This window comes from Callithrix jacchus, chromosome 16 (assembly GCF_049354715.1).
Source record: "Callithrix jacchus isolate 240 chromosome 16, calJac240_pri, whole genome shotgun sequence".
In the NCBI taxonomy this organism is placed as follows: domain Eukaryota; kingdom Metazoa; phylum Chordata; class Mammalia; order Primates; family Cebidae; genus Callithrix; species Callithrix jacchus.
Window position 1 is genome coordinate 66,463,537 of NC_133517.1, and position 14,024 is coordinate 66,477,560.

Consider the following 14,024-nt stretch of genomic DNA (forward strand, 5'->3'; position numbering starts at 1 on the left):
ATGTTTTATATAAAAATGAGCAACAAAATATATTCATGGCAATCCTATATAAGCTACTATTAAAAAGTAGTGAATAGCAAGTATAATCATCATCTTATTGTCACTGAAAGCACTCCAGAAAGTCATGCCCACAAAATATATCAAAACTTTAACCTATTCTTTTATAAGGAGCTGAACCACTTAATGTGGTTCAAGACATGAAATAGCAACCAAACCAAAATTAGAAAAACTTAGAAATTTGGAAAGAGAGCTCAGAAAATAAAAACTTTAAAGATGATATATTTCAGAAATGAAGACAGGAAAATATAATATAGAGCACATAAACACAGCAAAAAATGACTTAAGAGATATAGAAAGTGAAAGAAAGAACATCATTTTTTAAGCCAAAAAGAAAATTTAAAAGATTGACAGAGCCTTCTTCCTTACATCTCAACATCACACCGACAAGGACCCTGTATAGTAACCATGTATACTAACAGCTAAGAGAACTGCAAGACGCTGATTCTTTCTGAGTAAGAGTATTTAGGGAAACCTACATTAAGCAGGGAAAACTAATATGCTAGAGGAATTTGAAGCTACTGGTACATACAACTATAGCAAACCTTAAACATAACTTAACTCCAAGCCAGAGAGATATAAACCCTCACAGAAAAGATCTATTTACTTCAGTTTCTATTATCTTATATAATATGAACAGTTTTCAAGAGAAAATTACAAGACGTACCAAAAAAAAAGAAGAGACAAAGCAATAATCAGAATCAAACTCAGATAAGACAGATATTAAAATAATCATACAGGAATTTTAATAACTATTATTAATATATTAAAGGTTTTAATAGAAGAGATAGACAACATGCAAGAAAAAATGGGCTATGTAAACAGAGATGGAAACTCTGAGAGTATCAAAGGAAATAAAAGGAAAGGATAAAAATTTAAAAACACTTAACATAAATAATGAATGTCTTCAATAGGCTCATCAGTAGACTCAGCAAAGCCAAGGAAATAATCAGTAAGCTTGAAAACAGGTCAACAGAAACTTCCATAACTGAAATGCAAAGAGAAAAGTGAATGAGGGTTGGGCAGGGGACACAGATCAAAGCATTCAAGAACTCTGGGACAATTTCAAAGAAAGAAATATATGCATAGATTACAAAAAGGAGAACTGAGCAAAATCAATATTCAAAGTAATAATGGCTAAGAATGTTCCAAAATTAATGACAGACAACAAACCACAGGATCACAGAACCACAGAACCTTAAAGGTTAAATATTTTGGTTGAATAAAAATAACCGAGCAGCATAAACATAAAAAAAAAGATATGTATTCAGATTGCAGAAAGTGAAAAACAAAGAGAAAATCTTAATGGGTATCACAGTAAAGGACATCACCTTACCGGAAGGAAGGACACTGCCTTACCTACAGAGGAACAAGGATAAGAATTACATCATGCTTTTTGTCAGAAACCATGCAAGCAAGAAGAGCGTGGAAAAAGAGTTCTCACTGGTGATTCCATGGACATTAAATAATAAGAAAATAATATTACAAACCACTCTGTGTCAATAAATTTGATAACTGGGATGCAAGGGACTATTTGTTGAAGACACAAACTAACTACATTCAAATGGGAAGAAAAAAATAGTTGGAATACTCATATCTATTTAATAAAGTTAATCAATAATTTTTAAACTTGAAAGAAATAAAATAGCAGACCCAAATGGTTTCACTGGTGAATTCTACCAATATTTAAAGAAAAAGTAATACCACTTTTCTATAACCTCTTAGAAAATAGGAGAGGGAACCATTTCTAATTCATTTTATCAGGTCATTATTACACTAATATGAAAACCCAGCAAAAACATTGAAGTAAAGGATAACTACAGACCGATATCTCATAAACATAAACATAAAACCTCTCAACAAAATATTAGCAAATGAAATCTAACAATATATAAAAAGAAGTATACACCAAGGTATGACAGAACTTCTGCCAGGTAAGCAAACTTTATCCAGTGTTCTAAAATCAAACAATAGTGACTCACCATATTAATAATTTAGAGAAGAAAAATCATATGATCATATCGATTGCCAAAGAAATGCATTGGATAAAAGTCATCGTCCATTTATGTTAAAAACTCTCAGAAAACTAGCAACAAAAGAGAACTTCTACAACTTGATAAAGATATCTACAAAAAAAACTATAGATAACATCATCTTTAGTGATAAAAGACTGGAGCTTTCTCCCCTAAACAAAGATACGCTCTCTCACCACTCATATATAATATCATATTGGAAGTCTAGCCAGTGAAACAAACCAACAAAAAGAAATAAAATGCATACATATTAGAAAGGAAGAAATAAAACTATGTTTATCCACCAATGACACAAATTTCTATATGGAAAATCCCAATGGTTCTACCAAAACATTTCTAAAACTAATAAACAAATATAGTAAAGTCATAGCATACAATGTCGATATACAAAATTCAGTTGTTTTCCTTCAGCAATCTAAAGTTGGAATTTGAAATTAAAGAAACAATATATTTATAATAGCACCAAAAATGAAATACTTTGATATAAATTTAACACACTTTGTACAAGATCTGTAGGTAGAAATCTTCAAGACACTGAAGAATGAATAAATCAAAGATGTAAATAAATGAAGAGACATTCTGTGTTCATGGATTGGAAGACTTGATATTATTAAGATGTCAATTTTTCCCAACTTGATCTATAGGTCAATGCATTGTCAGTCAAAACTTCAGCAAGCTATTTTACAGATATCAACAAACCAATGCTAAAGGTTATATGAAAAGACAAAGAATATAGCATAGCCAGCACAATACCATAAAAGAATAACAGCAAAGCTAGAGGAATTATACTACCTGATTTCAACACTTACTGTAGAGCTACAGTGTGGTGCTAAATAAAAAATAAACACATCGTTCAATAGAACAGAAAGGAAAGCCCCAAAAATAGACCATTCAAGTATAATCAATTGATTTGTAGCAAAGATGCTATGAAAATTCCATGGAGAAAGGATTCTTTCTCCATGGAATCCTTTTTAAGAAAATGCCATGGAGAAAGGATCCTTTTTAACTAATGATACCAGTAAAATTGGATGTCCAATTCTCAGCAAACTAACACAGGAACAGAAAACCAAACACTGCATGTTCTCAATCATAAATGGGAGTTGAACAATGAGAACACAGGGACACAGGGAGGGGAATATCACACACTGGGGCCTGTGGGGATGGGGGGCAAGGGGAGGGAGAGCATTAGGACAAATACCTAAAGCATGTGGGGCTTAAAACCTAGATGGTGGGTTGATAGATGCAGCAAATCACCATGGCACACACAGATACCTATGTAAGAAACCTGCGCATTCTACACATGTATCCCAGAACTTAAAGTAAAATTTAAAAGAAAATTTAAAAAATTGGATGTGCATATGCAAAACCTTGAACCAAGACAAAGACCTTACCCCTTGACAAAAATTAACACAAAATGGTTTATATACCTAAATGCAAAACTACAAAATTTCTGGAAGAAAACATAAATGAAATTGTAGTTTTGAATTTGGTGATGAGTTTATAGACACACTACCAAAATCATGATCTATGAAAGAAGAAAATTATAAGTTGGATTTTACTGAAATTTAAAATGACTGATCTTGGAAGACACTGTTTTGAGAATGAAAACACAAGCCACAGACCAGAAGAAAATATTCGTGAAACACATATCTGGTAAAAGATTTGTGTCCAAAATATTCCAAGAACTCCTAAAACTTGACAATTGGAAAATGTCCCAATTTTTTTAATGGACAAAAGATTTAAACAACTCGCCAAACGAGATATACGGATACCAAATAGGTGTATGAAAGATGCTCAACATCACTGGCCATAAGGGAAATTCAAATTAAAACAATGACCTACCACTACATACCTATTACAATGACAAATAAATAAATAAATGTCAATAACATTTGCTAGAGGGAATAACAATAACAACAACAGCAAAACTCTGTGGCATATCCAGACAATGAACTAAGATTCCACTATAAGAAGGAATAAGCTATCAGCTACCCAAAGACATCAATTAATCTTAAATGTATATTCCTAACTGAAGGAAATCTGTCTGAAAGGCTTTATACATATTATCCCATTTATATAATATTCTGGAAAAGATAAAACTATAGAAATGGTAAATAGATCAGTAGGTGAGAGGAGTTGTGGGTAACAAGGGAAAGGAGAATTAAATAGATGAAGCTCAGTGTATTTTTTAGGGTGGTGCACTCGGTATACTATAATGGTATATACCTGACACTATGGATTTATCAAACCCTATAAAACGTTACAGCACAGAGAATGCACTTTAATATATACAGGCTTTAAAAACAATTATTTATGAGTTCAGGGGATCTCATGATGGAATCAGATTGTGACAAAAGAATCTAACTGTATTCAAAGTGTATGAAGCAACCTCCCTGAAGGTGTTCTGGAGGACAAAATGGTGTTCTAAGTAGCTTTCAAAATGAGCTGAGTCTGTAGGATTAAAGGCAGGAGAAACTGCACTTAAGCACCATACTCTAGATGATATAGGAATTTCTCATCAAGGTATGGGTTAAGAATTTGCAACACCTACATAGGTATACTGGAACTAAACAATTATGTAAATGGATAGCAGATGGTGGGAGTCAGTTTTCTCACTGTTGGAGCAGAAGTTTACATGTAAGCGAAGGGAGAAAGTTAGAAATATCCCTGTGGTCATGAATTAGAGTTGGAGACATCAGTATGAACTCATGCTTAGCTTAATATAGATAGAGATGGTTACATATAGGAATATTTATAGATGTGTTTATATGCACATATTAGAATATACACATGCATACATTTCCTTTCTCTGTTAGTGGAGAGAGCCTGGAAGTGATGGCACCTCAGTGGTAATGAGCACATCTACTACTCACATCTTGGTTTCTAATGCCAATATCCAATAAAAGGAACCAGGGCTCCTTGGAGAACTGTCTAATTCTAACAGTGGGACAGGAAATATACAAGATTATCCTTGGCCATCTTGTAGGGCCAAAAAACAAGAATGTGCTAAAACATACATACACACACACACACACACACACACACACACACGCACATGATAATGGGAGTATTTCAAAGGGACACAGGAGCCAGTGAAAGAGCCCCCAAGGGCCAAAGCTGGAATAAATTCAGCAACAAAATAAACAATGTGGTATTCCTTTATAATCCACAATATAAAATAAATATCCACCAGTCCATACTAATATAGATTAATGATATGTCTCCCATGCACAGAAAGTCTACATATTTTATGAAGATAATCCATTCTCAGTGAGAAGGAACTTAACTCCCCACTCTTTAAGTATGAGCAATAGCAAAAGTGGCTTTCTTCCAAAGAGTAAAGTATGTACAGGGGACAAAATATGGAGAAACCTTACAAACACTACCTTTGCCAGGTGATAAAGGTTAATACCAACAGTGATAAGTCATGTTGATGGGATCTAATAAGTATGGCATGCAACCTCTGTGGTCTCTTCCCCAAACCCATAATGTAATAATGAAGAAAATTTCAGACAAATCTCAATTGAGGGACAGTCTACAAAACACCTTACCAGTGTTCCTCAAAACTATGAAAGACATTGAAAACAAGGGAAGTTTGAGAAATTGTCACAGCAAGGGGGAGCCTAAGGAGACCTAACATCTAAAGGGAAGATGATATCCTGGACTGGAGATATACCTATGGGAAGATTTAGAAAGGGTGACCAACTCAGCATCTATGAGCATACCTAGGGGCTACACTGTTGTCTTGAAGTAACATATCAGTTTTATAAAGAAAATTGGAGATATGGCTAATTTTATGGCTAGAACAGGAAATATGCAAGACAGGCCTAGAACATCTTATCCTACAAGAAAGCAAGGGTGTCATCAAACACTACTAGGATCATGTGAAAAGGACTCAGGAGCCACATTATAGAAATTCTCACTGTTCAAAAATGGAATAATTTGAGCTTCAGCAAGGATAATTATTACAACATTTATCAAAACCTAGCAAATATATTTAACTTTATGAGTTTGTAATATTATTTTTTAAGTTTGTAGTCTTTAGTGGATGAAAGGGAACTGGTTGATTATCTGGAAAAATGGTGAAAACGTGAGAGAAACAAGTGTCTTTTCCATGTGGACTGTACCATAAGATCACTAAATAGTAAGTGAGGGGAAATATAATAAAAGAATTCTAGCTAATACATTTTAAAGAAATAAAAGAATTAAAATATCATCATATTCCAACCCATAATGAATTAATATACCTACAAATTGAGCATCAGAGGATGCTATCAACACAAATGAGAGAGACAACCATACCTCCTGGTGGGGGCACACAATACCACCTATGGTCTTATGAATGAGATCAAACCAGATTGATCAGGCCTTTGAATACAGCTTCCAATTTTCAGGAATTATAGAGGACAGAGAATGTTGAATAAGAACACACTAGTAAAATCCAGAGAATGGGAAATGTTATGGGTCAGAGGCACACCTTTTTCAACAAATACATTATAAGGAAGATAAAAGAAAGGACAGAAGTTATAGATCTTAAGATGTAAAAGACACGTTAGATTTAATCAAAATGGGTGACACTAAACTGTAGTGTCTGTAAAGAAAGGATAAAACTATAAAGAAATAGAAATGGAAAGTGATTAATTGGGATTGACAGAGAGGATTACGATTGGGACAGCACTCATAGATGGGTTTTTGGTGTGCCCTGCAAAGTTCTGTTTCAGAAGTTGATGGTCATTACAGAGGCAGACACTTTATAAGAACTAACTAAGCTATACATTTTTGTGGTTTTGTTTATGCTTCATTTTACAATTTTTAAAATTTTTAAATGGCAAAATTATTAATGTGGGGGAGGCCTATCTACTTTTGCCAAATGTGGGCTAGGAATCCTCCTACCAGTAGCCACTGATGGTTATTGTGTTCCAGACTTGTTCCAAACACTAGGAATAAATCTCAAAAAAGATGACAAGAACAAAATCCCTGCCCTCCTGGACTGTATAATCTGGTGGAATGAGACAAAGACATAGGGAACATATAAGTATCTGTCCAGGTATATGTACTATATATGTAGCTACTTATATGCCATGAATGTAGATATATATGTAGGTATGTATATGCTATGTATGTAGATACTTATGTTATCCAATTAATAAATCAGAAGAAAGGTACCAGAGAATACCAAGAAAGAATGAGTTTCTTGACTACCTAGGAGCCTATGAGGACCAGGGTCCTGAGAGAAGGGACTCAGGGTGGCGAGCTGTGAGTGTTGGTGGAGACTTTACAGATTTATCCAAACCTGCTGGGCTCCTCTTTTCACTCCTGTCAATGGGAAGGTGGTAGCCAAGAAGGGCGTGGCCATGTGTGTTGCTTCTGGACTCCTGGAGCTCAAGCTGTCAATGTTCCCAGCAAACACTCAATAAACATCAGTGTGACAATTTGTGCTGGATAGTGCGGATATACAGTCAGGGTCCCTGCCATCATAAATCTGACCATCTAGTAGGGCTAAAAGACAAATAGCTGAACAGCTATCATGTAGAGTAATGACTTTTGTGATAGGAAAGGTGTAAGCTGTGATTAGAAGGCTGGGAGTTGGGGTGAGGCAAAAGTAATCCTTTTGCCTCTTGGGCAGTCTTCCCAGAGGAGATGACAGTGACAGCTTACGGGGCTCCTGAAGGAGCTTACTAGGTCATGGAAAAAGACTAAGGAGGATTAAGGCGTGGAAGGGCTGGAAATGGAGCATTCTGGAGAAGAGTTGTGAAGCTCATTAAAGAGTTGTGACTGGTTGGCAGAGGAGACTTTATTGAAGCATTTTAATGAAAGAGATGATGTGATCAGATTCATGTTTAGAAGGATCATACCGAATAGGGATGATGCAGAGGTAAGAGTGAGATCTGGATTTGCAATAACCAATTAGGAGGCAACTGCAAATATATATATATATATATCTGGCAAGAAATAACAAGGAAAAGAGAGTGACAGAAGGGTGGATGGGAGAGGAAGAATTTTTAAGATATTTAGGGCAGAGGATTGATGGTTCACAGTAACTGACTGGATTTGGGGGATGAGAGAGATGGAGAAGACCAGGATGAATCTGAGGTCTGGATTTTCACTGGACAGAATGGGCCACTGTCCTCCATGACAAGCGAGGCTTACACTTCCCAGCTGGCCTAGGCAGGATTTCTTTCCAGGTGATATGACAGGGGCAGGGAGGGGAGGAAGCCCTGATGTTCTGGTTCCTGGGTTCAAAACAAAAAGAGACCTGAACCCTCACCCAGCGGCTAGTCACGAGTTGCCAACTTTAGAACTCAGGTGAAACCCATAACTGAAGTGAAGAGAAAAATCCTGACAATGAAGGAAACTGAACTCTGATCAGACAATCCACATGCTGTGGGAATTGGGCAGCCCATTTACCCCAGACACAGCAGCAGCTTTCTTTAATATGTGCTGGTTCCTTCTCCAACTCATTTTGTTTCTGATTGACGCTCTGCAACTAAACAGATGGTGGGTGCTTTTCACTCGCAATTCTTCTGTCATAGATTTTTTTTTTGGCAGATGAGGCAGTCTCTACTCATATGACCACAGCTAATTCTTAACCCCCAAAGCAAAAATTAATGGACTCTGGCAAAAAAAGAAAAAAAGATAGTGCATATCCAGCTCTTTCCTTTAATTTCCACATGCCCACAGATGTTCCTCTCCAAGAAGGGTAAACAAAGACTAGAAAATACCTCTTGTAACTATAGAACAATGTATCTTGTCTGCATGCAGTGATGAGAGAGACAAAGATGCAGAAAGAGCCAGAGGGAGGCAGAGAGGGGAAGAAGGAAAGGAGGAGGGAGGGAAGGGGAAAAGAGTTAAAGGCAGTAGCCTTGAGAGGAAAGGAAGGAAGGAAGAAAGGAAGGAAGGGAGGGAGGGAGGGAAGAGGCAGACACTGGGTCTCATTATTTTCTGTGCATCATACTACCTATATGTATGTATTTAACCTCTCTGAAACCTCTGTTTCCTCATCTGTAAAATGGGAATAATGATGCCCACTTGCCAAGTCTGCAGTAAAAATTAAATTAACCATGCTTATTTCTAGTAAATTCCCTTTTGGAGTCACAGTATTTTCATTTGTTGAAAGACCTAAGAATATCTTTCTTCAGGGTTGCTGAAAGGATCAAATACACGATTGTACTACAGAATCTACAGATTCTAAAGCATTGTTCAAGTGCCATCTTTCAGTATAACCTGAGTTTTTGTTTCCTATTGCACCACAAGCTGCTATAGGCTGTTTGCTCATCCCCAGTGATCCCTGCCTTCCCAGCAAATGTCAAATCACAATATCAATACAGACCATTTTAAAGACAGACTGCAGAGAATAATTAGGGCTTAATGTCTAGAAATGATTTGGCTAGAGCTTTGCAAATCCCGTCATTCTTTTTGAGACTCAATTTCAGAAATGAAAGGTTTCCCTGCTTTTTATGTGCACCAACAATGCAAAGGCAAATTCAGAACCCCTGGATGCCTGCGAGGCTCTATAATTAGATAAAATTTACAATCTGATGTTATAATGTTTACATGTAAAGAAATAAATGAACGCTGAGGAACTGCTGCAGAGATTTCTGGAGAAATTTAATATGTCATGCCAATACCTTTGCTTAAAATGCTAATCTTGTAATTATTACTCTTGCCATAAATCTTTAATGTGCCTTTGGTTTCCTAAATGTCATGATGAATACAGAGAGATCTAACATTTCTTTGAATTTTTATTATACTATTTTATGACTTTGTTTAACCTCAGAGCCTCCTTTAAAAGGTAGGCTTTTTAAAAAATCCCTGTTTTACAAGTTAAAAAATAATTCTCAGAGGAATCAATTACCTTGCCCATGACTGTGCTACTGGCCATGCTTCAGAACTACAGGTTCAAACATTCAATCAGGGCTTTGCTCTTGCCACTGGATTGCACTACCTGTCTTTCACCTCCCTCTCCCTTTTACAGCAAACCCAGAAGACAGTTATTTAAAACAGTGTCAGGGATTCAGGTGAGATCTGTGTGTAAATCCTCCCACACCACCCTACAGATACCCTGATGAACTCATCGCCATGCCAAAGATTACACAAAAGTTCAATAGCTAAATGGGGAAAAAAAAAAAAACACACATCAATTTTACAAATTTCCAAACAAATGCCCAATTAGCCTATGCAAACTGTGATAAAAGCTGAAATAAGAACATGGTTGAAGTCAAGAGACCACATGGCCTCCATCCTGAATTGCTTCTCTGCTGGCCCCCAGATCCCACCATTAAATTCTGGCGTGAGATTCTACCACTATGATGATGCAAAAGGCCAAACCAATGTACATCCACCAGTGCCAAAGATGAATGAGGCAGACCTGAGAAGGTGCCATCTGTGCCCAGAGCCAGGGTTAAGCCAACCTGGGCTTTCTGCCTTAAAGGCAGAGATGACCTGGCCAAAGAGAAGAGATGGCCAGGTCTCCTCCCATAAGGTGGATGAAGGCACTGGCTTCCCTGTTATCTCAGTGGACCAAAGAGGAGGAGAATATAAGTGTCTGAACTGTGCATAAACACTGACCTTTAACAATGACCCTGCCCTCCAAGGAAAATAAGGTCCACTGAGCACCCCCAATAGCCTCTGGATTAGCCCTTCCTCCCTCCTTGGAGAAATACAGTGAGCAGGAAGAGAGATAGTCTGGGCATGTAGATGGAAGTCGTATTTCCTATGAAGGCTGGTGAGGGGAGGAACAGAGTCCTCTCAATGAATACTTACTGAGCACCTTCTGTGTACTCAGCCCTATGCCAGATGTCATGGAATAATCTAAAGGAAAGCTGAGCCTTGCAGGAAGAATAGGACATGCTATATTAAGTGCCCATGAAGGCAGAAGGTGCATAGCATTGGGGACACACTGCATATAGTTCAGTATTGCCCAGACCATGGCATGCAGAAGGGTGAGGGAAGAAAAAAAAGGCAGGAGAGAGAGCCAAGAGCAGACACTCAAGGCCCTGTATGCCATGCAGAGGTCCACAGGCTTTCTCTAGATTGCAGGGGTGGCCACATAAGAATCTGAGGCTCCAGCTGAGTGCTTTCAAACCTGCCTTTCCCTGGTTTGCTTCTGCCTCACACTTTGAAAAAGAGACATTTTTATCCTCATTGGTCGACTAATGTGATTGAGCCACATGAGCCTCGTAGTTGGCCCCTTCTCTCATGGGACTTCCTGACAAAGTGAGCCACCTGCATTCTCATTCATTTATCTTCCCTGGTGCCCAGAAATAATGGTGTGTTGTCAGGGAGTGTTTTTCCAGCCTGTTTGGAGGGAAGTTTCCCATCTGCTTAGAGCCCTCTGGGAACTCACTGATACACCAACCTTCTGTTCTTATATAGAACTCCTACAGAGATTTCTTGTCAAGGTGATCCATAAAATCAAAACTTTGCCAGTGAAAAAAGAAACAAACAAAACCTCTACCAACAATAGCTAAGGCTATGGGAGGAGTCACTTTCAGCCTTAAGGTAGCTTGACCATGCAGAGGAAACTGGCATTCTTGGTTACTCTTTCCGTCTGAATTTCTTATGCCCCCTGCTGCCAAGATGCTGTGCACTCCTGCTATTCTGCTTATCTAACCACATTTCCTAAATTCCCTTTGCTGTCTTTTCTTCCAGCCCATTAGCATCTCCCACAGCTCATCTTGGGTCCTCTTGATTCTTGCTGTACACATTGTCCTTGGGCAAATGCTTCTATTCCTTGACCTTCAATCACCACCTATTCACTCCAGCCTCAGAATTCCTCAATTGTCCCTCTAACTGCCTAGACATCGAGATACCTGCAACTGGATAATCCACAAGTACCCAACATGTTTGTGTCTAAAATCAACTTTGTCAATTTATCTCCTATACAGACTAGCTTCTTTTCCTGCACTTACCCGGTTACAATGGAAAAACTTTAGTGTCATCCTTAATGACTTCCCTTTCTCAAATATCCCCTACACAAACATACAAAACACACATTAGTATACCACCACATCTTTTCCTGCATCCTCCAATTATCATACTGTTACCCTGTGTTCCTCCCCTGTTAACTCATGCCTCAACTATTTAAATCTTCTTCTAAACACTTTTCCTCATCACTTCATCCTCCACCTCCCACCACAGTTGTTGTTCAAACACACAGATTTGATTACTTCCTTCCCTGATTACACATCTTAAAACCTGCACATTGCCTACAAGACAAAGCCCCTGAGCACAGCCGCACTGCCTGGGTTATTGGGAAACTCTGAGGACACCGGTCACTCCCATTCTTCTGATGTTTTGATCATGCTCCCCACTCTTCCCTACTTGAAAGCCTTCTCTTTAACCTCCACAGTCTAACCCAATGTCACCTCTTTTATGAAGCCTCCCTGGATTCCCCTTCCTACTTTTCAACTGATGTCTTTTCATAACTCTTTATATATCCTAGGATATATAATAGTTCATCATTTGCATGTTTATATTCCTCTCTCAATTATGATATCCTAGATGAGAAAGATGTATATTTGGCACCCAGTACCCCTGATGCCTGCCACTGTACCTGGGAAAAAGACTTGTTGAATGAATAAATATTATGATCACAAAAGCAAAAAAGATTAATGTAAACATGGGTGACATGTTACTCACCAAAGTGATTCGAATACCAGAATGGTATAACAGAGTGGACTTTAAATTCTGGCTCTAACATGCAAACTGTATGACGCCTGGGAGGTTTCTTCCCTCTGAGCCTTAAATCTTCATCTGGAAAAAAAGAGATTAAAAGACCTCTTTGGTTTAGTCTATGGAATGGAAATGAGATATCATATATAAAATGCTCAGCATAGTAGCTAACACATAATCAGAGCTCAATACATTATTTATATTAGTGTTATTAATAATACATAAGAAGTTTGAGGAGGATAGTAAAAGACAGTGTTAGAAAAAAGGTGAGTTCAACTTTATTTGCTAAGCACACATTTATTTAGCACTGGCCAATGGAGGATAGTAAAGCCAAATGGATGAAACTCAATTTATAGAAAAAGGAGCAGACATAAAATCTCCCAGCACTTCTTTCAAGGTACCCTTTAACACCTGCATAAGTTTGCTGACTGAAATAGAGGTGAAAAAATTAGAGCTACCAGTGTAGGACATGAATGGCTAGACACAAAGTTGAGAACAAATGATTAATTCCCAAGGAGAAGCAACATGCATGGTGATAAATAGGTTGATAGGAGAGAAATGAGTTGAAGATGGCTCCGGAGATGGAGTTTTAGATCACAGTTACTAAGCATCCTGACACCTAGCACAGGTGTCCAACTGACACAGGCTACCATGGGACAGAGTTTTGGTGAAAGCTTGAAACTCAAGATGTAAACTCGAGAGTGATGCTGATGCCTCGGACAAGGATGAGTTCTCATTACCTACATCTCAAATAACTTATGGTATAGTCCATGAAAACCACAATAAACACTAACCAAAATGAGCAACTTGGAACCAATGCCAAATCCAGTTCTTGGTATCAGGATAGATGCCTCAGACAAGGATGAGTTCTGATTACCTACATCTCAAATAACTTGTGGTATAGTCCATGAAAACCACGATAAACACTAACCAAAATGAGCAACTTGGAACAATGCCAAATCCCGTTCTTGGTATCAGGGTAGATGGAGGGGGAAAATTTCATAAAACCTGTCTTGAAGCAGAAATGATATGTAGGTTCATCCCTCAGCCAGAGTGTTAAGATCAAACTAGAGTGGTGTATTGCCTTGGCAGCAGTTGCCTAGTGAGAAAAATTAATAATAAAAGAAGTGGGAAAATGGGCAGGAGCAATAAATCAAGACAAATATTCTGGTTTTTTGCAAAGTTTCTCAATAGAGAGAGTGCTCCAAGGATGAATGTGATTTTTTAAATGTCTCCTGCTAATAATCTTTTTCTTGAACA

General features: G+C 37.7%; 1 protein-coding gene across 5 annotated transcripts in view; it reads left to right on the forward strand.

The window, feature by feature from the left end:
* Positions 1-14,024, forward strand: part of ADCY8 (adenylate cyclase 8) — a 257,131-nt gene that overhangs the window by 182,427 nt on the left and 60,680 nt on the right. The gene's annotated exons all lie outside the window — the stretch shown is intronic.